Source organism: Nipponia nippon, unplaced genomic scaffold, assembly GCF_047370975.1.
Source record: "Nipponia nippon isolate SJK-2023a ecotype South Korea unplaced genomic scaffold, ASM4737097v1 scaffold_4, whole genome shotgun sequence".
Taxonomy (NCBI): domain Eukaryota; kingdom Metazoa; phylum Chordata; class Aves; order Pelecaniformes; family Threskiornithidae; genus Nipponia; species Nipponia nippon.
The window spans coordinates 115320134-115347936 of record NW_028262358.1 but is presented as its reverse complement, the minus strand read 5'-3'; the positions used below and the strand labels follow the sequence as shown (position 1 = coordinate 115347936).

Here is a 27803-nt window from a genome sequence, read left to right as displayed (position 1 = left end):
TGCAACTGTGGTTTCTAGTCTATAAAACAGCAGTTCATGTTCCTATTTATAAAAATGAGTTAGCATATGTTTGACCAAAAAAGTAATATCAGCTCTTGGTGATTTAAGTGACATGAGAGTGTGCTGTGCATTCGTGCCAGGGGATAGAGTGAGGAAGCTGACAGAGATAGCACAGAGTGTGAGGAAGACATAGATGAGTAAAATGCATGCACCATTCACTCACAGATATACAAGGTTCAGTCCTTCTCCTGGGTACATATAGATACAGATCCAAGCCACAGCTTTTATTCCTGGATTTCAGTCCAAGTCTATGTCTCAGTGCAGTCCCAAAGCTGATGGAGTTTCAGGGAGCCGGAGGGGATTGTGTCTAGTGTTTTTGTTCAGAACAATTTGTGGCAACTCATAAATATAAATCCTGTGGTAACACTTGAATCTCTACCAGACACTTTAGCCTCCAGTAGTACTGCTTCCTGTTCTCAAGAAGTCCTTATATTTACTAATTTATCATAGTTACGCATAGTACCTGTCACAGGAAGAAGCTCTTACTACCTTTCTCTGATAAAAAATGTAACATCAAGTACAAAGAAACTAAAGCATACACATTTTTCTGAAGAGGGGAGATCAACCTGTGGATCATTCAATTTACTTGTCCTGCATACTTAAGAGTTTGAGTCCCATTTTTGTTGCACTCTGTAGCTGTTCTTGTCCTTTCTTTAGACAAGGGCCTGGCTCCAATTGTCCCACGAGAGAAACCTTAGGGCTGTAGTCTGCATTAATGCATCAGTATTTGGAATCCTTGTATTCATTGAAAGTCTGAGTTTAAAAACTGATCTAACATTACAGATGGAGTAGACTCATTAACAGTCATCTTCAATAAATGTGTTCTTTCTTGGCCCTGGAGTTTAATCAAGTCACATTTTCCAGGTCACTAAGATATTAGCGATTGGAGATATTATTTTACTTTCAGCTAGGACACTTACAAAACTTGATCAGATAGGGATTTTGCAGGTCAGAATTGAAAGGAGACATAACATTTCATCCATTTCAAAGGTCCTGATAGAAAAATTTAAAAAAAGTTTAAGGTAAAATAAACTGCCAGGTGATAATATACCCTGTGCTGAGAGCAGACAAGAGAACAAGAGGCGATAGAAGGGAATTACAGTTTTCTACTCAACATCCTTTTCTTCTCTCCTTTACTTCACCCTCTTGAGTGAAGAAGTTTATTCCCAGTTGTGTTTCCATACAGCCTTTCTGGCCAGCCAGAGCAGGAATCCTTACTCCCACACCGCCTCTTCTTTAGCTTCCTCTCCATTTGCTCTCAGTAAATAGAATCAAGCAGGACCCTGATGAAACTTGAGGGAGCTGCATCCTGTCCATCAAGCCAGGCTGGGGTGAACTTAGGCATTCCCTCTCCTACCTGCCCACCTCCAGCACTGACGGTGGCTGCTCCTTTCCCAGAAGCAGAGCAGCTGGCTCCTCTGCTAGCAGAGTTCACAGATCATCATGCTCATTAACACAAACTGAACTCAACTGTGACTTAAATTGATATACCAGACAGTCAACTGCAGTTGCTGGGGAACCAAACATTCTAACTGTTCTGTTGCCACTACTGCTGCTGGGGAGGAAACCTCCAGGCAGAGAGCTGGGGGCAGAGAGCTGAAGAGGATGACTTCTTAGGTTACACCAAGATGGACCACCACAGAGCTTTGGAAGTTCCTTCTGTCACTGTCTGAGTTGCCCTGGAACTGGGTTGTAAAGCATGTGTGGAGCCAAGGAAATCTGTTTTGCCATGCTCCTTTGCATGGGTAACTGAAAACCCGCAGCCTTACTCAACCCATCTCCTCAGAGGATTCGTGCTCTCTGGAAGGAGATCTGCCTTCCAGAAGCCAAAGCTGGTGACAGGGGACCAGCTGGCATCCTCATAACCCTTTACTTTTATGTGGGCAGCCTGCCAGGCTGATCAGAATCTAAATTTAACTGTACTGCTTCAGGTATTGTGAAAACATTGTGTTTCTGGATCACTAGGGATGCTGGGCAGTGAGCCATCCCAAGAACCAGGAGCCAGAAGGTTGTCTATTGGCATGTTCTATGGAAAGCATATAGCTGATTTTTTCTTGGCCGTTTATCACCCATCCCAAACAAGGGGCAGAAGTTTGAAGTGTTAACCCTTCCAGATGTGTACAAGGAGGTGCCACAGGCATTCATTGACTATTTCAGAACAAGCAGGCTAGTCCACTGCTCCTGGGTAAGGATGGCAACTTTGCTGGTCAGGATGCAATCCTTACCTAAACAACACACAAGAGTTTGTTTTCACTGATCTGAGTGGCTTTTTGCCCATCAATACTTACAAAGAACCTGACCCACAGATCTCCAGAGCTGTGAGTATGGGATCAGATCCCATACACTATGTTAAAAGCATCTCTTGGTGACTCCCAAAGCACTTGCAAACACAAGAGAGGATAAAATATGAGATGAATGGGAAGCTTGAATGAAGTAGGAATTGTAAACCTTCAGGCAGAATTTCTCTCTGGAGAGTTCAGCATCTCCTCTTACTAATAAGTCAGGATCACATGGCCAGTGAGGATCACAGGCAACACCACAGCAAGATCAAAACATAAACATGATTCCTGTGTTATTTTAGCTAAACCAGGAACAAATCTGGCACCATTTGTCTCTGGCCTTTCAGCTCTGTGACAGGGCAATAACGGTGCTCGTGCCAGCTGGCTATCCGCTCTGCAAGAGTCAACAAGTTTCTTGACATGCAATGTCCTTCTATCTCATTTGTTGATTGGAGCAGTGAAATATTTATGAACTGCCATCAGTGTCCAGCTTTTGAGTTTTGACCCAGTAAAGGATAAATATGGGACAATTTGCCTTTGGCCTTTCACTTTGGCCAGCGACCAGCTTTCTGTCTGTTTGTGGTTTCAACTGGATGGGGAAACAACCGTCCCCTAGGTAAAACCCTTTCCATATCTATGACTTACTCCAGAAATAAATGATTTTAAAACCAAACACATCGAGTGAGAAACAAATCCCACACAGTTGTCCAATGGCCTTCAACCTCCTGATGGCTTGATGCCATATGGCTGCCAGCTGGCTACTTCACTACACTAGGAAATAAGTTTCTCACAGACAATGCTCCCTTCCATTTTTAGTCCTACCAAAAAAGAAAAAGCAAACACACCTTTCCTATAACACCCTTTCAATCCAAAAAAGGGAGAGATGTGACACAGGTGGCTGTTGAACTTTCAACTCTGAGTGGCAAACTACCAAGCAGCTACTGCTGGACTTCACATACCCACAGTAAAACAAAAACTTGCTCAGGCAAATCATTGTGCCTTTCCACCTTAAAAGAGTTATTCAAAATTGAAGAGAGAATAAGTAAATAAATAAACAGGTCAAACGTAGTGGAAGGTATTTTTACATGGTAAGCATGAGTAGAGATGGGTACTTTTTGGTAGATGTACAAAGAGCTAGACTTTATACATAGGCTCTGTGCAAAAGTGTTCCTGCTTTGCACAAAAACAGAGAGGATGTGAAGGATCATTACTTTGCTGTGGAGATTTTTCACAGCCTGATTCTGCAGACATTTGCCTAGTTGCTGGAAGTGGAGCAAACGTGTGCTTTCACTAGTGGGCATGCAACCTTCCTGACCCTCCCAGCTGCCTACCAAAATCTTCATACTGCCAGGACCTATGAGATGCATAGGAATGCCTCGGAGAGCTGAAGGAAGGAGGCCCTGGGAATAGTTCTCAGGCAGGTGATGACAGGAGCTCCCAAGGGCTCTGGCGCTCTATTGCAGGATGAGGCGGGGCTAGGCATACAGCTGGATGGGAGGGTGACTTGCTGCTGCAGCTCATTTCCTTCCACAGCTGGGTGTTGCAATTATCTGCCAGTCCCCACATCAACATGCACAGTCACATGAGATAGGTCCAGCCTGGGAAATGCATATATATTGCTCAAAAGCAATTGAACACCTATATATTAGTCATGCAAGGATAAGATTTTGTATAGATTATATATTTTTTTTCTCCCCCCCTGCCATTGGTGCAGAAGGCCAAGCATGTTTAATCAGTATTAGCTGTTATCATTCAAAAAAAATTTTTCACCCCACTGTGACCCTAGCATTTCCCCTTTCTCAAGACTCTGTTTCCCTTCTGTATTCTTTGGCCCCTATAGTACACAGTGTCCACGGACAATGAGTGTCTTCCCATTCTCTCCGTGCTCTGCCTGTCCATGAAGACTCTAAGGGTTGCAGGAGACGTGAGTTTTCCCATGACAGATTCTCTTCCATCCTGTCATTTACATTTACAGCCTGACTCCAAGCCCGTTCATAGCCAGAGAAGTCTTTTCATTGACTTCTGTGGGCTTTGAATCAAGCCTTTATAAACCACACATGTACCCAACAGGTATTTATTAACACGAGCTGGCCATGTACTGTATGCCATGAGTGTGGAAAAAACTAACAATAACTTTACAATTACCCACCTAAGCCCTCTAACAGGCTCCAAAGGCATGTCTCTTCGCCAAGCAAGCATTGAATCAAGTTTGACATTTCTAGGGTAAATCATTTTTGTGTTCTAAAAACCAAAAAAAAAGGTTAGGAAAAAGTCCAAAGAGTGAGAACATCCCCATTTTTGGACAATAATATCATCCAAATGTCCTATCCAAATGGCTTCAAATGTTCCAGAAACAAATGTGCATTCTGGGATAAGACCACTGACTGCTAGGTAAAATTTCAGGTGGGTCTGCTTGAGGTTGGCAAGATTAAGCAGGGGTTAAAATGGGATTAATAGTGTTACTTTTTTTTTTTTTTTTTTTTTTTTTTTTAGCCATGGAGATATTAGCGTTATTCACAATCTTTCCAGAGTGTTTGAACAGCTCCGGATAGTAACGTCTTTATGTACTAACTTTAACTTCTGATATTTCAGTTTTTTCACAGGCTTTGCCTAAATGTATCTTATTTTTGTTATTTTTTGGTCTCTGCTCGAATTGAATGGGTGGAGCCTGTACCATCAGAAAGGACAGCCCAGTGGACTTGGAAAACCTTCAATCCACTGTGCGGGTGAGGTGTCACAAAGGACTTTCCACACTTCTATCAGAAAGTAGCTATAAGCCAAAAAGTTTGGATCCAAACCTAGATAAAAAGTGCCTCCAAGGACAAGCCTGATGAGCTTAAGGGTTTCCATCCAGGCCAATTTCTAGCTGTGATGTAAGACAAGGATATTTCCCTTAACATATAAGTTTTGCATCATCTGTTCTCTCGTGCTTTTACTTTTTCACTTTCTGCAGCAAATCAATCATTATAATACTAGTAAAATTTTAGTTTTGTCTTGTACTTGTTATAGCTCAGTTGGGTTTGCTCCTGGTGAAATATACATCTCTGAGAGAGCATTTTGGAGACAGGTATCTACTAACATGTAGTTTTGTCTTGCTCACAAAGGCCAAAATTTTTTAATAGTAGATGTCAAAATTGGAGTTTTCCGAGTCCTAAACAAGCATTTACATGAGTATGAGTGTCATGCTTTTTAAAAAAAGCTCACTTACCCTGCACCCATCTTTAGTAGTCCCTTTTGAAAGTCATGGCTGAAATAACTCACAGTAATGTCCATAGATCTTGGTCACCTTTTCTTCATTGGCTGCCCCCCTGAAGACACATGTACCTCGGCCATTCTTCTTCTGTTGCTTTAGAAACTCTGTAGTTGCAAGGGTTAAACACAGGATCGTACATTCACAGATGCGAAAATACATATTTTTTTGGCAGGGCAAATGCACTAGGCAACTTCTGCATGTTTGTACTTTGAGTAAGGAGGCCACCTGCTTCTAATGTTACAGGAATATGTTGGCTAGTGGAAAGGCAGACACCATTTTTTACTAATTAAATAATTTGTGTATCTTATCCAGACACCAGGAGATTGCTTCTATACCATGATTAGCTTGGAGTTTTGATGACATATTTTTAAAAAAAAATATACATTCCAAAGTCAGTTTCCTCTTTGGTCCGCATCATTTTATTCATAGTGCAGAGTGATGGGAAAATGGGTATTGGATGAAAGAAATGATAAATAGGAAGCAATCATTTACTTGGATTACCAAGTCAGTTTCTAGGTAGGGTACTGTTTGGTAGGTAGGCATATTCAACTGTTTGGCACTAGTGCATGGAATAGCAAACACATGTAGCAGCTAAAATCAAGCTTGCATTAATGATTTCATTGCCTGAACTAAATTTGTAATGTAAATCATTCAGAGGTGCTCTAAGGCATTTCTATTCTTAGAAGAAAAGTCACAAACTGGAAAGTACGTCACCTTTGCAATCAGCACCCCCTTTAGCCTGTAATGTGGAACACATGGTGGTTGAAGAGGTTACAGTGTTACAGAAATGTCATTACAGAATTTCTCTGTGTTAACATGTATCATCTGTCACATAATTGTTTGTTTTACAACCCATACCTATAACGGGCTAAGTGGGGACTATTTATATCAGTTAACAATGAGTGCCTTTAATTAGTATTTCATGCAACTGGAACATGTTAAAGATTCTGACACAAATCTGGCGTGGGTTGCTAAATTCCATATGAATTTCATTATGAAATTGCTAAGACATTACAGTTGCGCAGGTATTGAGGTTTATAAGTGCACTTCATCTGTTACAAAACTAGAGTAAGTCATATGCACGTTAAAGAAAAATCTTCAAAACAACAGCTTGGTATCTGACACAGTTGAATGAGAGTTTAAATCAGGAAAGATGAAAACTTTTTACGACTTGAAATGTGCCTGTATTTGCTCTAAAACTGCAAATTTACTAACATCTGCACAGCTAAAGCATTATAAAGAATGGAAAAAATTATAATGATGGAGAATCATATTGTACACAAAAATGATAATAAAAATTTATTAAAAATGGATCAGTCAACAGAGATATTCACAAGCTGCTGCTAGACTGTAGAATGAAAAGATAGTCTTTTGCTGGCAGTTGAGACTGAGTGGTTACAAACATATGTCCTATGGTTTCTGAGTGAACTTCATAAGCAAAATATTTAGACTGAGCTCCTCACACCCAGCACAGCTTCTTTTCAGTGACTGAGGTGGCCAACAGGACATTTTGGAGCTGCAGTTCACACTGAAGGAGACCCCCAGCCCCTGTGGGACTTTCCTCCATAGGCACTCATGAATTTGCAGCATGAAGAATGTGCCAAGGAGCAGTGTAATATGCAGGGAGTGATATGAGAGGAAAATGTGCCTGAGGTTACTGTTTTAAAATTTGGGTATTGTCACGGTCCTTAAGGCTGATCGAAAGAATGTGCTAGAATCGGATTTATGTCAAAATTAGAACAGTTCAGGAGATTAAGAGTGGGAGAGCAAAGGATGACAGGAAATCCCAGCAGCTTCATGCCTCCACATTATTCTTCTCAGATGTATGAGCAGATGCTCCATCCTTCTGTGTGCCTCAGTTCCTGAACCTAACACTATTTTTTTTCTTCTATTAGAAAGAAGAATATTAGAATTTCAGTTATTAGACTTGTAAATTTACATTGTAATGACACAATAATTCAGCAATTGTCTCTAGAACCTGTTTCAAAGCTTTCTTCAAGATTCTGAGATGCTGAATTAGGAAAGGGAAGACGCTCAGGATGCGTTTTTTTTCTCCTCCCCTATTTGTATCAGCTATCTGTATTAGTGCCTACAATCTTCTGTCTAAACCAGTTTCTGACAGGCAATTACATTATCATGAAATTACCTTACAGATAACTTTAAATGGAACTTTGTGGGTCATATCTGATCTATTAATTAGTATAGAGATTAAAATATTTTTTATTTATAGAATGCCAGAAGCTGGTAGGTCATTCTAAATAAACTCACTCTAACTCCTTGTGAAATTACTAATTTAGAGTCCAGCAACACAGTATAGCTGTTTATTTATCTTCTATTTTAATAGAGAGAAAACCCCTTTTGTCATTTTAGTTTGCCCGCACAGAGCATGCTAGCCATCCTGTCTCACTGGAGTAGACTTGGCAGTAGTAAAGATCTTCATGGTTTGTTACCTTTGTTAAAAGAAAGGATCTAATTTCTGAAATGTGTTGTCAGTATTCCAGATAGCAGTAACATAGGTCCTGCAATGCCACTTCTAATCTTTTTGTATTAACTATTTTTATCATTCTTTTAAATGGTTTACTAGCAATTTGGTTCTGGAGTTGCATTTGGTTTCTACTATGAGTTCTGAAATACAAAAAGCTGCTGTTAATTTGCAATCATATTCTCCTCTTCTTTCTATTCACCTGATTCCTTGTGAAATGTTTTGAAGATTTCTGTCACTCTTACTACTAGCAGTTGGAGTAGTCAGAAAATGTTTTTAACAAGAAATCATAAACAATGGGAAAAAAAGAGGGATTCCAAAATCCTCATGTGATTGCCTTTGATACCCCCTTTTCCTCTGTTAGACTTACCTAAACTTACATTTTAGTTAAAGTTACTTCTTTGTTAAACTACGTTTTTCATTAAGAACTATAACGAGGCATCTTACCAGAATCCTCAGGCATATGACATCATAAGAAATAGTATACAGGCTGAGTGTGCAATATATAGAAGTAGATAGGGATTTAAAGAACATCAGCTGCAATGAGAGGACATATCAAAATATCTGAAATAAAATATTCTGAATTCTGTACATGAGAGATTTTTGCTGGCTACTTTCACCTATACCTTCTTTTTTTCTCTTCTCTGTCCTCCCCCCTCCCAAACAATTTTATTTCAAAACCTGTTTTTTGACTGATTGTCTCTGTTACTCTGGAAAACAATAAAAACCTTCCAGACATTTATGAAAGGAAAGTCCCTCCTTTGGAGAATTCTGAAGAACACATCATGATAAAAGAGAAATTGTAAGGAAATGGCAGGGACAACGGATAATTTCAAAAAAGTATTTTAAAATATATCTCTATATATGTGCATAATTTGAGTAGTGCTTTTAAAAGCTTAAGAATGAATACAAATTAACTGATACTGATTAGCTGATTATTGGATACTGGAAAAAATATTTCCCATAAATGGTAAATTTGGGTACAGTACATTGAAGGAATAGTGATCATAAAAGGAACTGGTGCGCAATCATGCAGCTGATTTGCAAGAAAAGCTTACAGACCAGCAGCAAGGCTTGCTCCCTCACAATCTGATGAAGACTATGAGTGAGGAAGAACAAGCTTGTTCAATAGACATTTCAGTGTAAATCTTGAAGGGAGTTACACTGGCAAAAAATAGTTTCTGGACAACTGGGGGTTTTTTAGAGTTCCCTGCTGATCACAGAAAAGTATTTGTGCCCCAAAGAAAAGCTTCAAGATGTGATTCACCACCACATGCTATTGTGCTTTCACTCCGCTGTAACCCCTGGGAAGATTAATATTTATCCTGGAAAATGAGCTGGAATTGTACAGAGGTAGCTAGCTTGACACTTCCAAGGACTGTCACCCAGTTTTAGCTGTGCCCTTGTGAGCACTGGTGTGTTCATTTGAAATAGTATAGCATAAAGCATTTATGTCCTCTGATACTGTCTTCCCTCTCATACTTTTTTGTCTCTTTTATGTGTGTGGTTACTTAGGTTTTTATGCTTCTGATTTGAACACACACCCTTCCACACATCTCAAAAGCCACTGGAAATATAACGTGCACAGTAGTTTGTAAATTAAATACACTTAAGTAGCAGAAAACTGCAGCAACTAAGGCTGATATATGGACTTGGAAGACTAAATCTAACTTTGTGAATTCAATTATAATTACAGCTGTATGAGCTGGCGCATTGGCAAGATGAACCTGCCAAGACTGGCTTACTAGAAACCGTAGGAAGGCTGACCACATCATCAAAGAATAGCTCTCTGATGACATAGTACCTGCAGTTCTCCAGCTGATGGCCCACAGGTCCATCCGAAGACACTAAGCTGGTTTGGTGGGAGGCAAGCGAAGAGAAAGGATGGCGGTTTGCTGCCAGGTTCAAAGGTAAGAGGGATGTTTCCTCTTAGAAAGTTCAGGGAGAAAACCTAACACTCCAGAACAAAGAAGGGGAAATTACAAAAATATATTGGATTTTGGAGGAATTTGGATAGCTGAGGTGTGTCAGTGCCAGGTTACAGTTACTTATTAGGGAGGAAAGGTTCAGAAATGCAGTGATTAACACTCTCTCTAGCTCTGCTAAACTATTTATGAAGAGCTAACTATAATTAGAAATCCAAATTCAAAAAATAGTAAACCAAAAATTTACTTTAAGAAGTGGGCAGATGGCCAACTATTTTTACTGGGCAGCACTGGAATGTTAATGCGGAACATACGCAAAGCTGTTATGAAAAAAAACACACTTCTTTAATGCTAATATCCAAATAGAATAAATGATAATTGCATTAAGCACCAATTGGGAGTCAGCACAGATCCCTGAGAACTGGAAACCCACTATATGTTACAGGATAAATTGTTACTAACAGAGCTAGTTCAAGATATTTTTCTGCAGAAAAAAAATGTGAAAGGGAGGAGGAAACACAGTTTCTCTTGCAGAGTGAATGGAACTGTTTTGTCAGTTAGCAGTAACCAGAATAATACCTGTCTAATTTTACCATTTTTAAAGTGCCTTTGATCTGAATTGCATGGGATGTGTATAACCTCATACCAAGTAATGGAAGTTGTGAATAATCTATGTGACTGCTTTCCCAACCTGGTTCATCCATTTGGTTAAGGTTAAGAAAATAATCACCTGAATCAGCAGCCTGATTTTGTCTCTTAACACATACCCACATGGAACCACGGGGAGGATTTATGGTGGATGGAAGGCAATTATCTGACCTGGAATTTGCCCAGAACACATGAGGTTAATAATGCAAGGCTTTACAGGCACATATTTCAGTTGCCAATCACTATTTCTCTATGGTGGTCTTGATGATGAGTAAGCCAAAATCACTAGGGTGGGAATTAATGCAAAATATTTCAAAACCTGAATGCAAAGCTTAATGCCGTATTTTGGCAACAGCCACATCAGAGCAGCTATACTGAATCAGGCTTCTTGGGTAGTGGTTTCTCCTGAATGAAGGGGATCCCATTACAAAGAGTTGTGGCACAAAGCCCAGAGACAAAAGCGCTACTGGATCTGTGCTACTTCTCTCCAGAACCAGCCTGAGTGTCTCTGCATCCTGCTTCTAGAAAGAGCAACTAGTGTGAATGACTCTGGCTGGAGTCAACCAGGTCCAGCCAATGCTTTTAGCTCTGTCTCAGTACTGATGTTATTAGAGCAAAAAGCAAAGGTGGTTATGGCAGGATCTGTGTGCATGGGAAGAAAGGAGAAAATGGAGAGGGTGTGCTTTTCGGATGAGTCAGGAGAACATCAAGTCAAGAGCTAAAGGGAGAGGGGGATCAAACTACAATTTGTTTAACATGAACTTGTGACATTCAAGATAAAACATTAATCTTTGGTATGCCACTGAATAAATGCACAGTGAATTCACATCTTTAATTATATGTAGGTCTGGTCCTGCATCCACCAAAATCCATAGGAAAACTAAGGAAACTACAAAGAAAAGCAACAGAAGTGATCAGAGATATAGAACAGTAACTATATGATGAAAAACCAAACCTAGAAAAAACTCAGCTGAGAGAGGACATACGATTGTATTCTATGTGAAATTTAGGTGTATAAGATGATGTGTGCTGTAGAAGAGGAATTATTTTTAATTGTATTTCACAAATAGAGGTACCAGATTAAACTGTTAAGTAGGAGATTCAAGACAAAAATAATGACACTTTTTTTCATACAACTCACAATGCAACAGTGGAACTCACTGTCACAGGATGCTAGATATGCCAAAAGTCAACAGGGGTTCAAAAACTGGTGAGGCTCATCCACTGAAGAGAATTACCACAAAGGCTATTAAACACAAAGATGTTACCTCTAATTTGGGAAGTTCCTAATTCTCTAATGGCTGGAACTTAGGGAGGCTTGCTGGGGAAAGAGCACTTTTCGTTGCTCCGTTCATTCTCTTTTCCCTAGACTTCCCCTACCATCAGAGGCAGGTTACTGGCCTGAAGATACTTTGGTCCAGTCAAAAATTGCCTTTTGTAATGTTCTTACTTTGATATTTCAGAGCAATGTGCACACAGGCTGCTTGGGAAGGACAGATACTTCCTAGAAGCACTGGACCTACTGAACTGTTGTAGAGTGACTATGAAGCCATTAAACTGAATGCTTCCTATAAATTAAGGCACAGGCAGCTATTCAGCCCCACATGTATTTCTGGATCTATAGCAGCTGAGTTGGAGATATCCAGCTAGTTAGGGCTACCAGCCATAGGGAAATCCCAGACAAAAGTATAACCCTCTCCTCCCTGCCCCAGTCTGCCTGGACAAAACTTTCTGGCAGAAGAAGGAAGAAATGTCCAGGAAGCCCAGCCTTAGTGTAGCCCTAAAGGTTATAATGTACTTAAAAAGGATTAGTGAGCAAAAGGGAAAATGAGGTGGTGAACTCCACCCACCTGTTTCTATGCCACATACGAAAATAATCCTATATGGTATTAAATCCATACCCCTACAGGAAAATCACAGTGTGTAGTACACAATCCGCATAGGAAACCAAATGATTGGTTTGTTCATGATCTATTGCATGCCAGAAAAAAAGCAAGCTGAATTATCTTGCAGAACTTTAAAACTTTTACTGGGAACCTCATATTGTCTGTTTAAAACACTCAGAATTTTTGAAAGTAAGATGTAACAATTCAAAAAATCTTGCAGCCAACAAAAGGGAATTATCTAGTTCTTATCTTGGCATAAACCAAGCAAGCTGCTGTAGAGGTGAAATCTAATAATTGCCTTGAAGTAAATATTCATTACTTCTTTCATTTAGGATGTGGCTACAGACTGGTGTTTCAGGAGAGTTAATTTCACAAAGTTGACAAGAATGAGGAATGTAAATCACCTGTAGAAAACAACGTTCAAAAAAGAAGAGATGATCAGGAATTGTTTAAAAAAGTTTTCTCTCACTCATCCCAGATTCACAACCCTAGAGTTATAAGATGCTAATTGTGATAAAGTAAAATAATCTAATGGGTGGAGAAATTACGGCAAATACAAAAATTAAAATTAAACTAGAAGGAAGAGGAATAGAGTGAAAACCAGCAGCAAAGCATAGTATTAGACAAGGAACTGTGGCAAAAATCATGAAAGAAGCCAAAGTATGCAAGGAGGAACACTTTGCCAAAGCAGAGAATTGTAATAGCACCAAAGAAAACCTGTGAGTGTCCATGCCATTACGTAGTTGGAAATATTATTCCAACTGCTACTAATGACACAAAGGAAGAAGTGTTCAATGGGTATTCCTGCTTTTTACTCAGGACAGAGCTGGAGGACACATTCTTATCAAAGGACAGTGCTGAAAATATTAGCAGTTCTACAGCAAAGCAGGAGGTTGCTAAATCAATAGGTGAGGACTCCCGCTTCTGCAAGTGGGAAGAGAGCAAGCACATGAGCTGTCTGAAACACTGAAAAAATTGTAGAGGTGTAGAAGATGGCTACAGCTGTGGTAGCATTGTGAAAGGTTAACTATAAGAATGTCAGCTTTGGCATTAGTCCTTGGCAAAATAATGTAATGGGTCATTTGTAATTTCTTTAATAAGGAATTAAAGAACAATATAATGAATATCAGAATGAAAAGTTATGAAAACCGATCTTGTCTGTTTTTTTCATATCATGTCTGTATTTCCATATCTTTGATGAAATTAAACATTTCAGTGATAATAATGTTGATATTACAGATTTCTGTAGGGTATCTAACTTGGCATTTCCTTTCACTTTGACCAAGAAACATATATGTTGTAGATTCAGAGCATTGCTCCATTAAATGAAACACTGGTTAAGGAGCCATATGGAATTGTGAACAAGAAATCACTTGTGAAGACATCTCTGATGGAGTCCTGCAAGTTTTAATTCATGGTCATCTGCTACTTAATGTTTTTATTGATTAGCTGGAGGAAAACACATAATTGTTATATATAATATTTAGAGATGAGCTAGATAGGAAAGAATGCTTAATAACAAAGAGAATAAATCAGTTACATTGAATAATTTGGATTCTGTGGTCAGCTTCAGGCAACTGAGATGGTTTTCAGTATAAGCAAACCATATTTACAGACTAGGGAAGAAGTACCTCTGCGAATGGCTTGTAAACTGTAAAGGATAAACAGCTGAGCTCAAATTCCCAATATAGCACTGAAACAAAAAGGCTAATACAGTTCTTATATATATCTGAGGAGAGGAAGCTGGAGGAAGCTAGAGGACGTTACGTTATCTCTGGATGTGGTGATGGGAACCACTAATGGGATGCTGTGCTCTGAGCTGGACCTTAAGTCCTGTAGCATGTTGTGGAGGTAGAAAGAACATGGATATGAAATTATAGGATGGCAAAAGATATTTTACAGCTAAGACTTGGGAACCCCACTCTACCTGCAATATCTGTGAACAAGATTATTGGCAGGAATCAAGTCTGACGTGAGTGGATGAACAGACACTTAATAGCAAAGGCTCTTCAACTTATCAGAACTGGTGTCTGAAAATAAATACAATCAAATTCAGCTTCAAAACAAAGTGGAAATTTTAGTCTTTTGTGAGTTAATTGATCACTGAAATGACTTACAACATGTGGCTTGTGTTTCCTCTGTCCCTAGAAAGCATTAAATTTTGATAATAAGTTTTTTCTAGTTGAAATACAAGTAATTTGAGGAAGATTTATTGTATATTTGTTGAGTCAATGTAGCTAATCATACCTTATCGTCTCCCACTGTAATGTCTAAAACTAATAGTTCTACTCTATTAATGTTATTTTCTGAGATAAATTCCCAATCATTTGCCCCATGGTATGGATGCATGCCCAGTTTTAAAGTTGGCTATAGTTATGCATACTTATTTGGGATAGCAGTTTGCTCCAGAATGTTTGCAGACAATGCAAACCCAGAGTGACAGATGCCTAAATGGACAATCATTTGAAACAAGTCTGTTCTGTAATGTAAACCTGCCAGTGAGCACACAGGGTTCTTATGAATAGTCCAATAGCAAGTTTAGGGTGATCAGCACAGCTTAGAGCAAAGATGACCTCTTCTGTCACCAAGTTTTCTCCTTGTCCCTAAAGGGAACTCTCCATAGGTCCTCCTAGCACTTACCAACAGCAGGGCTGAACTAATATTTGGAATTACCTGTGAGGTGTATATGTTACCCCTTGTTACTTGAATGAAAGGCCACTAGTACTTTTGTATAGTTCAATATTTTTGATGCAATTCTGAATTCTTGTAAGACTCTATGAAGTCTATCTTTTCTGAATACCAAAGGCAAGTCAGGGAAGGAGTCCATACTCCCATCTGCATGACTGCAAAGAGCAGTCAGTGAGTAGTCCTCCAAAGCTACCTGTAGATCATCTCTCAGGGTTTCCAGGCCCTTTCTACATTGTCTCATTCAGAGAGGGATACCCATCAGGTATAGGTCCTTAGGGAGGGCAAAGGCTTCTAGCTCCAAGCTGGTGCAGGCAGGGAAGAAAAGGGAACAGAGAAGCCTTCTGATGTGTCGGGTGTGAAAGACATCAGTGTGGGAAGAGAAAGCAGAAGGAAGCCAGGTGCACTGGAAGCAGGATATAATAGAGGGTGTGAACAAACCAGACTCAGCTGTCTCCAGGAACAACTAATATGCAGGGCTTTCTTCTAGGTGCTTCTAGAGGCTACCAGGGCAGCTAAAGGGACTGAATCACCCAGTGTAGCTCCTTAGTCTTTTCAAATCAAGGTCAGCTTTACCCCAAAGGTGTAGTTCTAGTTATGATTCCTTTAGTCTGTTTTCAACTAACGCTTCCTGACTGCAGCAGCTGATCCAGCCCTCTGCTCCCTCTCTGCCCCTGGTGCAAATTCCCTTTGTACCAGTGCAACTGTTTCTGTGGCAATGCTCTCAATCAGGGAAATTATTTGGTTTTGTGGGGGGAAAGAGGGTAAAGAAATACTTTCTTTTTCTTTAAAACAAGCTGGTATACAGATGTGCCTGAGCACACAGCCACATAAATAGCTCCTATAGCAAAAGTGAGTAGCTAATCAAGTCCAGAGGAGTGGAGGGTGTGTGTGGAGGGGAGCAAGCAGGTAGGACAGGAGAGAAATGGAAAAGGATCTTTCACCCTAGCTTTGCCATGAAAGGCTTCATAATGTGAGCTTCCCTGCACTTTGATTGTTTCTCTCTCTCTCTCTCTCTGACATACAGATACATGTACACACATACCCTTCTAAAAAATATCCAGCAAAGCCTTCCTCCAAGATAGTTCAAATTCCTTAGTGGCCTTGGGTGTGCCTTTGTTTCAGTTTGAATACTGCTATCACATCATAAATGAGCCTGTTTCTACTATCTTAAATGAAGAGTGACGGTCACACCCAGCAGTTCCAACTAGATTTAACCCAGCCTATAGCAGTATTAATCCTAGATCACAACCATAAGCTTCTGCATATGTTTCAAATAAGGGAAACTAGCGTAAACCCAGCACAGTTTTACAAGACGTTGTTCTAGTTCACGAGTGGATAAACTGCAGTTTCAAAAGCTATTTTAGCCTGAACAGGAAACCAAATTATAATAAAAATGACATGCAAATCCTGTTTTCACTACAATGCTTAAAGCAATAAAAGAATAAACTGAGTTTATCAAAGCACCCTGCAGTTAGCCCCCTTGATGGCAATGTCAGCCCCCATCCACACCAAGATCGGGTACAGAAGTTGGGCAATCCTTCAGCAGTCCAAAAATAGCTTTCTTACAAAGGAGGAGCTTTCTCAGGAAGAGTGGAGGAAATGCAGCAGTAACATCTATACAGGTTCCTTTCATAAATAGTTTCTTGGGCAAACAGAGACCTCTGCATCAGCCACTCTTCATTTGTGTTGTGGGTAAAATCAGTTAATTGACAGTATCAGTAACTTATTAGGACTTTCTATGATTGTTTTTACAATAGTTTTCCTTTCCAGTGTACTCTGATTAAAACAGAGTAGAGGATATCTTTTGTATGTTTATTTTTATACAAAACACAGCAGTAAAGACAATAGGGCATAGACATCAGGATACTTAAACCACATAAGCAAATGAAATGTATGTTCCTACATCATGCAGATACTTTAGCAAATATTCCCTCTGATTTGGGAATGAAGCTCTTTTTTTAATAAGGTTTTGAACAACTGCTTGTATCCCTGAAAACAACTGAAACAACCTGACAAACCTGACACAAGCTAAAAAAGTTGCAATGATAACACAATGTTTGAGACAGTTTAAATTTATGTTTGGTGGAAATCTATTTATTTTTACATCCTTATTTAATTAAGATGGCCAGAATCCAGTGGAAGCTACTATTAGAAGCTGACACATACATGAGAATAAGATGAAGTAGAATTTGCAAGAAACTGTCAGAGTTGGGCAAGGTGAAGACTCCACTGATTTCAGGTTTTTACCCTTCTTTAATACTGACAATCAACAGATTCACAGCTTTATGATAATCTAGGGTTTAGGCATCTCCTGCTTCTTTAGCTAAGATTGTTTGCTGGAGAATTTGAATTTCTCCCACAACTCCAGATCTTTGTTATTGTGTTAAGGTATTGATTTCAGCTTTCAGACAGTGGAGAAAATGTTGAAGAAAGGTACCAATGCAATGTTGATTTCTGACATAATCCCCTCACTTAGACTTTTCTGAAGAATACAAATGACAGTCAAGATGTCTACATTTTTAACTGTTTCATTGCTGACTGATTTAGCAGGAATGGCCTGTTAGTGCTGTACACTTCACACCACCATTCTCCTGATCCTCAGCAGCCCACACACATTCTCCCAAATCTCATGTTCCCACTTCAGTGATGAACTTGTGCTCTTATGAATTCAAAATAGTAAGCACATTCCACATGGAAATTGTAGGAACAGCATAAAATTACATTTAGTATCAGAATAAATAACACAAGGACTATATTACAGGCTACATTGTTCATTTTACTTCTAGTCATGAAAACTTCCATTATTCAATTTAAATGAATCTGTCACATAATTTCCAGCTTCCTGCTCCAGAACACTGGAGAATCCAAGCGCCTTATTTCAGAACTTAGGTCCTGCTTCCCATTGAGTGTTCAGGTCCTGGAGCACATAGAAGATCTTGGGCAGCTTGTCGATGTTGTGGTAGCAGGCACAGCCAGCCAAGAGGGTTTTTTTTCTTCCTGCTGTGTTTGGCAAGAAGAGCACAATCTTTCCTGTCACATGTGGTCCCTGCTCAAGTTATCCATATTTTTCTTACCACAAGGTTAGATTACTCTAATGCACTCCGTGAAAGGCTACATCTTGAGGCCATTTGGCAACTGAATCTAGTGCACAATTCAACCACCTGTTTATTAAGTGGAGCATCATGCAGAGAGGACATAAAAAAAACCAGTCTCCAAAATCTGCAATGGCTGCCAATAAATTTCTGGGCTGAGTTCAAGGTGTTGGTTTTAAGCTATAAAGACCTAAGTGGTTTGGGAGTTGGTTACCTGAGAGACTGACTTTCTTTACCCATGAAGCAGTGCTTTAGAAGCTGATACGAGGGGAGGAATCTGAGTTGGTATCACTCAGGTATAATAAGGGTGCTGGCAGGACTTCTGTGTGGAAGGCCCTCTGCACTGCATCCACATTATAATAGGTTGATCTATTGTGAAATGTCTCTGTTCATGGAGGAATTCAAAACTAACATGCCAGTCTGGGTCTGAACCAAGGCTCGAAACACTCCTGCTGAAGCCTATTGCTATGTTCTGATTTTCCCCTTATCTAACTGCAGTTGTTATTTCCATTGCTTAACCTTAGAAATGTGATTTGGTAATCTAAGTTAAACCTGATGTTAACAGCTGCTAACCCAGCTACAGCTCACATCGTGTATTCAGCATTCCTCCCTGAGGCACCCATCTCTCCTGACTGGCCACATAGGATAGTACGGAATCTAAAGAACTACCTGAAGAGGTAACATGCTACAGCAACCCAGACATTTTTCTTGGTTAATTTCCTGGTGTCCCTAAGTCTGAGTCAAGTTGGATTATTCCTGGCCTTCAGTCCTGTGACTGCATCTCTACTAGTAAATAAAATGGCACAGTGCCTGTTCTCCAGCATTTAAGTGTCCTGGTAAAGTTCACATCTGTAAGTCTGAATTCCCAAAACTGACTGGTTTGACACATCCTGTTGAGAGCAGCTTCTGGCTGATGAAATCCCTCACAATGATGTGCCTGGGCACTGTGTGGGAGAGTGCTCATGAGTGTGGGCCAGAATCACGCCAGGGATCATGCCAGCAGTTAAGGTGTGTGTACGGTCATGGGAAAATGCTTGCGTTCAAGTCCTCATGAGTTTAGTTTACTAGTATGGAAGTAGCCTGGAAATCTTGAAGTCGTTGGCTTAAAACAGCCTCCTGTGTCACCAGAGAACCAGATTCCCAAATAACAAAGAATCTTAAAGGTTGATATTCCTGGCACTGTCCTGGCCTGATGAGCAATGGGAAGATTGAGTTTACAGGAGAGGTCTTGGGACTTTACTGGAAATTTGTCAACAACTGGTCAATCTCCTTGAAGATGTTTCTTCTTCTTACACTCCCTGGTGGAGCAGGGAGGTCCTACTTTCATTATATTTCTGAGGAAATAAAACACTGCAGAGATAGAGTTACCTAAAGTCATATTGAAAAGGAGATGCTGAGCCAGCAAATAAAATCTTGCCTCCAAATTTCCAGACTTGGAACATGATCTATATTGGTCCTTCCAATAAAATGCAGGTCACAAAAGAATGCGATGCATCTGTCTTTTCATACATTAGGCAACAAATATGACAATGTTTACAGTCTTGTGTCAGTGGAAACAAAAAAATAACTGTCTTGGTGTTTCTTACCCATAGAAGGTCATGAAATTTCCATTACTGGAGATCTTAGAGAGTACCATAGATATAGATGACTCTGCTTTGGGCAGAGGTATGCATTAGATGGCTACCTGAAGTGTCTTTGAGCTGTATGATTCTATAATCACATTTTGCTGAAGTCCATTTCTGTTAGTTCAAAATATGACAGAAGCTGTATTACTACGTCAAAAGTTGTTTGCACACTGGAGTGAAGGCTGATATATCGTCTCAGTCTTCAGGTCCAAGAACAGCAGAGTTATTCTGGGGAGAAGATAGAGTTTTCTGGGGAAATTAACCAGACAGTGGAATGAATAACCTTTATCAGCACCCTTTGATCCAAAGACAATACCTAGTATTAGGCTCATTAAGAATAACAGATACTACCTGTGTGTTTCACACCTCTGCATAAAGAAAACTCATTTCTGAAATCTCCTGCAGTTTGTTTTCAAGACCCCACCTTCATGACAGTATCTCTTAATCTTAATTAATATCAAAGATAATACGACAGCATCCATATGAGAGCACACTGAGAATTTTCCACCTTGCTAGTTTTGTTCTGCTGGAAAATATGATTTATCAGAATGAAAACTTGTGTCCATAAACATTTTCAAGAAACTTTCTTTGAAAGTTTTTTCATGTTAAGGAATTTCATATCCTTAGGAACCTAACTATTTATCTGAAGTAAATAGCTCTCATGAGGAGTCTGAAGGATATGGGGAAATCCATGTTCCACCTGATTCATATAGGAAATTTTAGTCTACTAGAAACTGGGGGAAAATTATCTTAATTACATAAACATTGAAGAGTCTGACTACATCCTGGAGGAGGCAGCAAAACTTCTGATATGTTAAAATTTGTCCTGCTTGATAGAATAATTTCCTTTCCTGTTCTGTGTCAAACTGATCAGTATTTTTTGTGAGTTTTATAGAAAATTCAGCAACTGTTCCCCTTTTAATCAACTTTTAATCAAATTTTAAAATCAAACAAAGATTGCAAACTCTGACAGTAACACTTTTATTTGCATTATTCAAGGTCCTTTTCTCACCTGCCTCCACTATCCATACTACCAGACCTTGTAAGTGCTCCTGACTGTAATGTTCAAAATGTCATGAACTATTGCTGTTTCCCACTATGGCACTTATGCTGTCTATCATTTAAGCTATCAAAACGTGGAATTACTTTGACTTATAACTGTTTCCCTCTTGGGAATGATGAGGTCTTGTGCTAAAAGACCTTTCAAGCATCATCACTTATCTCATGGTGACTTCTATCAGCTATATCAGAGAGGTTCATGGTTCACAAAATGGAGATATTTTGACAATAAGGAGATTTACAAGTTCTGCCAGCTGTACCAACAGAAACAGTGATGTCTCTGAGCTAGCCAAACAGGACATTCAAATGCAATGCACTTTCACGATTAATGACCCAAAGGCCATTTGGTGTTAGCAGAGTTCTCTGTTAAAGACTTATAAGCTCTAATGGCACACTTCATGTTTCATTTCCATGTGGCTATGTGAGGCACAGATGGGACTCCAAATGATCCTCACCACTGCTTGACTGGAAACAAATACGGTAGATTTGGCAGGAAGAAGCCCCTCCCTTGCCTTTATAATGTGTTTCCTCTAGCAGTATTGTTACAGCTACTTCTATTTTGGTGATGTGATTGGCTTGCAGATGCTGGTTTCATATTTTTTTTCTGCTTTGTGCTGTGAATAATTGGAATTCAATTCATTCATGTTCTAAAAGCTCTGAACAAAGCATGGTACTTAGCTTCAGTCTTGTCTGTGCATTTACACAACAATTGCACCTTTCTTGCTATGCATCACTTAAGGTTTCTGACCACAGATGAAGTTCAGCTATTATCAGACAGACAAGCAGGAAGGGAGCAGGAGCTGTACACTCATAGTGAGAACAAGTCTACTCAAATTAGGCAGTAATTAATGGGCAGTTTGAAGTAATTTATTTATATTTACCTTCTCAGTTTCATTTGTGCTGCTGAGATCTGTAGTTGCAACTGAGATTGTGTCAACAATTGCTTTTCAGGTGTTTTGGTTTAAAAGTTTTTTTCATCCTGTCAGAAATGAAAGCCATCAAGCCACAGTGGATAACTGATTATTCACCATCCTATTCAAACAAAAGGTGTCTTTCTTTTTGTCTTTGAAAGATCTGTACCCTAAATCAAAAATTAAAGTTTGTCAAATTCTAAATATTGTCTCAAAATGAAGTGTTTAGTAGGGTTGTTTTTTTGGGGAGGTGGATATGCACTAAGAAAAAGTTTAAAATCTCTTTTTAATGTTTTGCTAAATGCCTTTTCAGCAGAAACTATTTTATTAAATTCATATCGGCTTCAGTGAAAGTTGTGATCAGTTCTGAGTTGCGTTTTTCAATCATTTTAATTAGCTATTATCTTAAATTTATTATTATTATTGTTGTTGTTGTTGTTGTTGTTGTTGTTGTTGTCGTTGTTATTATTATTATTATTATTATTATTATTATTATTATTATTATTATTATTATTAATTTGGACATACTAGGCCTCCTCTTATTCCTCAAGATTTTCTGTTATGGATCACTGAGGTGTCTGCCCTCACACCATGTTTTTAGCACTTTTTCCTCCAGACTGCCCAAACCTTGCTGACCAATGCAAAGCGTATTGTTTGATTCTCTGGTCAGATGTATCTTTTTTTTTTTTTATTACACATACTTTTGATTGGTCTGTAAATGATCACGCAGACTTTTGAAGTAGAGTAGCTTAATGAATTTTCCTCTCAAATCAGCTGAGGTAAATAAATGTAAGACACCTCCCCAAACAGTGTTAGCATTTCTCTGTCACAAAGGTCTCTTCCTCCCCTACTCTTCCTTCATACCTCTGTGTAGTTTCCTACTCTCTATTGCTGTACTATATGTGAATATACTCATTTAGCTACCCATACTCTCAGTGGAAGTTTTGCTACAGAGAAAAAAAACAGCCTCATCACAGGTAACTGCACTAAGAATTTTTAAAGGACTCATCTGGAGTTCATTAGGTGAAAGGAACTTTATCAAGTCATTTTCTTTCTCTCAGAACTGAGCCTGAGTAAACTTGTTTATTCCTCGATAGCAAGAATAGAGTGCTGATTCGCGTATCTCAAGCGGGAACGCTGAGATGACCTGCTGTCTCTATCCTCCTCGTGAATATGCCAGGAGGTAAAATTTTAAGCTATAATCCAGACATCATTGAATCTTTCTATTTTTGTGAACAACAATTGAGGTCTAATAATAAGACTCTTTTTTTTTTATTGAGTTAAATAAAGAACTTCGAAACATCTGTGTACCAGAACAAAGAACAAGTGCATTACAGATAGGAAAAATAACAGAAGCATATTCAGCAGATGAGGCATTACAGACATTATGGACTCCCTTAATGTTGTATATCCCTTCTGTAGGCATCAGGATAAGGTGTTCTTCAAGGTCTGGGGAATCTTAAGAAAAACAAGACAGCCCAGAGGATCTTGTAGGTCCCTTCTGCCTCTAAACTTTCTAACTATCAGTCAGAGTACAATAACTTTGCTCCCAAGGTTCAAGGAACAAATTGTTCCTTCCTCTTTAAATATGGCTGCTGGAGTCAAAGGGACAAAGTCTAGTGGGTAAGAGTGTGACTGAAAGAAAGTAAGTTATTCACTTCAGATAATTAAATTTTGAGTTGTGTAGAAATGATCTAAGATGAAGCATCGAGAATATATGGCAGTAATCTTCAGTAATGCACTGCCCAGTAGTCAACGTTCTCTTAGGCTCTTACAAGGTTTGCAGTTTATGAAAAACATTTAAGTGTTTCTGTTACACATTTTGGTTGCCATGTTAACTTGGCTTCCATCGGTCTGCAACAAACCCAAAACACCTCCTTACATACTTGCTTTATGACATTTTATTAGAATGCCAATATAACAGTTTTATAGTAAATGTAGGATATGGCAGGAGACTAAAATAACACCATATTCTCTGAACACTTTAATCTAGGTTTAATAATTTTAAGGTTTTTAGACATTTGTAACTTAACCTGTGGGCATAATCTAGTAGTAACAGTGCTTGAGAGAAGTTATGAGCACTGCACTCTGAGATTACAGTGGCTCAAATAACATAGTGGTTCCAAGGGAAACTAAATCTTTTTAAAACCCCTCAAACATCAGTTTAAACTGTTAGCTTTAATTTTATTTTAAATTCATGTTAGAGTAATTGCATCAAGCTGGGATTATGTGTGTTCTCTGATTCTGTCTTACAGCACTTCTGCCTCTTTTAACCATTTCCTCTACGGGTGCTTCTTACTTGTTGCTTATTAATGAAGGTTTCTCTCTCACAGGGTGTATTCAGTTAAAAAGATATCTTATCAATGAGAGCTTTGCTGGAGCATTACTGGCAGCACATGTAATTTATACATTATGAAGGGAAGGGTGTAATACTTAGTATATGTAAGGATAACTTTTTTCCAGAGGATTTATCAATTAAAAAATATCTTCCATATCAGAAGAATGCAAGATTTCAGTTATTATGGAAGTACACATTTCTCTCTTATACAGGAGAAGATTGCTACTTTTTACTGATTTGGATACATCTTCTTCTCAAACACCCAGCAAGAATGGCAAAAGCAGCAATTTTTAAAAGTTCTGCATGTCAATGTGTATCCATGTTGTGGTGCTTAACATGACACACCTCACAGGAGTCCAAGATGTAGAAATTGTTGGGCAAGCACCTCTGCAAATCACACATCCCCTTTAGCCAAAATATTTGTAGCTCGGGGGAACTAGAATTGTTCTGTGAATTACTATAGACCTCAAAATAATTTTAGGGAGAAAAAACCCTGAACTTTATTACCTTTGTTTTACAGCAGAGAAAACTAAGAGACAGAAAGGTTAAAGCCAAAAATGTCACAGAAGGCGTCAAAAGAGAATGTGGCTTCTTGTTTGAGTATTTTGAGAAAAACTCCCATTTCAAAGAGACTGAGGAGCCTACAGTGAGAGAAGCAAGAAAGAAGCTTTATATATGCTTATATATATGCTTTTGTCTAGTGAGTTTAGTCATAACTGCCTCCCTGCTTAACAAAAGTCATTTTCTAAATGGGCAGAGCCTCAAGGCCAAGAAAGGCTTCTTTCAACAAATGAAGGCAGGGAACCTTATTTGTGTTAGCAGAAGAGGAGATAGCACCAGGGAAATCTAAGTCTCTGGAGAAGTAAGATAAGGCAAACACCAGTACCATGGTCCAGCACTGAGAATGATGCTTGTATAGGAATTACTTAGTTAAGCTTTTGTCCAATTTTTCCATCCTGTCTGAACAGGTTTAATTCAACTTGATTTTACTCGGAGAAGAATTAATATATGAGACATGTCCTTCAAAAACACAGTATACAATACCACTAGTGAACAGCTGAGAAGACAGACAAGTGTTTGGAAGAAATTTTTCAAATATCACAGTCTGGCTTTTAAAGGAACCTGAATATGATCTGGACTTCCTTCAGTCGCAAATTCATGTACAATTTATGTACATGTTTATATTTAATGCCTTGTATATAGAAGTTCAATGCTTTAGATTCATCATGCCTTACAGCTTTAAAGTGTTTTCTTCAGCTGGTGAGCTAAGGTAATAAAGGATATATCATAAAAGCAAATGCATTGATCCTCCATGGGTCCTGTGTCTCAGTACTGATGGATTTTGTTATGACTTATTTATTTTTTTATATTTCCTAAGCAGTGTTTCTTCTACTTAATGTTGGATACCAAGCACTGTACCACCTTAACGATAAGTAATTTGCCTTTCTGTGGAACCCTTAACCTCAGAAAAAAAATACCCAGTGACCCTATACATAAGTAAGTGACTAAGAAAACACTACCTTCTGTGTATAATTGCCTGGACTAGTGGGGGAAAAAAATAAAATAAAACAAAAAGCCTAAGAAGAAGTTGACTTCTCCTTCCATCCTCTCAGGGACTTATAGCCTCCCTCCATACCACAGCAACAATCTGAGACTTCTCAGAAGCTTGCTCCAAATGAGAGGTGTCATTTCAAAGACAAGAATGGGCTGCTCTGATAAAGGGAGTTGGACACAAGACAGAGGGAAAGGAAAAGCCCTGATGGTTGGGCTCTGCCATAGACAAAGTAGGTAGAATGAACACTGGGTTTTTATCAGTTTCCAGCCTTCGGCTGCTGCCCTACTCCATCTGTAGTTTAAGTCAGCCTCTGACTTTACAACTGAGTACTCACCTGAAGTTATGTGCCTAGCCCAGATTGTGCCTTTCTCACAAGGAATAACCCACTGGTATTATGATCAGCAGGGCAGAGATTAGACCAGTCATTTGGCGTGCGAGAGCCACATATATCCTCCTCTTCCTGACTTATAACAGGAATCTGAATCAAAGTATTTTACTCCAGGGAAGAGGCACCCTTGCTCTGTAGGTGAATGTGGGTTGAGGCTCTCTCTCTAGCTTGTTTGATAAAAAGTTCTGGTTTGGGTTGTAGCCTGTCTATTAACTTAAAAAAGCTGAGCTCTAAATCCTCCTCCAAAAAATATTTATTAAAGAGTGGCTGGGAGCTGTGTATGTGTGCAGAAGACACCTATTACTGACATTGTATGTATGCAAGCACAGACACATTTTGCTGACAAAAACCTGGATGTCTCCAGGATTCATCTAAGCAGGCGCCTTGGAGTTACAGCTGGATTTAAGTGCCTAAAGTGGCAGTTAGACATCTAACTGTTTTTCTGGATTATTCATCACTTCTTTTCCTCCCACTTTCTCTTTGAATTTCCCCTCTTACTGCAAAAACTGTATGTTACAAATAAACATATCCCCAGCAGCTGGAAGTATGTTAAAGAATACTCACCCTGCAGTATTTCAGGCCTTAATAAAGCCACTGACCCAAGAAAAAGAAACCTATAAACTTTAGTGCTGGCGGGTGAAGAGCTTTTCACTGAACCTATCTTCTTAGATCACAGATTTTGGCTATGCTGTGTTTATACACTCCTCAGCCATAATACGATATATGTGTACGGGCCACCCTCTATTCCACGTCCTGTCCAACCAGACTACAAGAGAAAAGGATCACAATTTGTCCACACACACCTCAGCCCTGGTGGGTATACTAATTTCTGTCCAAACAGCCTAAAACACACAAACCAACCTTTCTCTATAACACATGCATAGTTGTGTAGGGAGATACTCCCCTGCTTGATGGAGAGAATTCACCTTGTAAACACTTTTGCTGTCAAAACTTGGCTATGAAATCTCTGCACAAGCTCCCCCTTTAACAGCCTTTGACTCTGCTCCCATCACAGACAGTTTCCCCAACATGTCCCTGGTTTCTTCATTGCCTTAGCAGAAACCCTCTGCCAAAGATAGCCCATTGAAGGCAAATGGTAAGAAACAAAATAGTTATTGTGGGATAGTGAGTGTGTCAGTGCAAAGAGCAAAAGCAGTGGAGCAAAGAACAAAACTAACAGAAGTCTGAACAGCCCTAGAATTCAGGAGGGAAAAGCTTTTCCTCCTTGTTCCTGCTGCAAGTAAAGACTGAGATTCAGACTGATTGTGTCTGCTTAAGTCCCAGCTAAAGATTCTGGGTTTGATTGATTTCAGTTTGAATCAATTTTTTTAATTATTCCAGTTCTATTAATTCCCAAAAGCATGTAAAATCAATGTTTTTACTTTGGAGTGCTTCCGTAGGTAACCAAGACATATAGAGTATCCTAAATAGGACAAGTGAGGGTTGAGTCCAGCCTAAGCACTGCTGACCTATAGACATAATGTCTAGGACCAGAAGGGAGAGATAATCTGAGCATACTTATGCTCAATTCACAGCCACTTTTCTTAAAAAGTGGATGGGAACTAGACAAACATCTTTTATCATATTGCTTGTAGCTGGAACACTGGTTCAGAC

The 27803-nt window shown here is 39.1% G+C and overlaps 1 long non-coding RNA gene across 1 annotated transcript in view; it reads left to right on the top strand.

Annotated features, from left to right (window-relative positions):
- LOC148053477 (uncharacterized) overlaps positions 1-27803 on the top strand; it is a 55858-nt gene that overhangs the window by 13380 nt on the left and 14675 nt on the right. The window contains exon 2 of the long non-coding RNA XR_015708820.1: positions 9771-9984. This is a non-coding gene — a long non-coding RNA (uncharacterized LOC148053477). The remainder of the gene's footprint in view (positions 1-9770; positions 9985-27803) is intronic.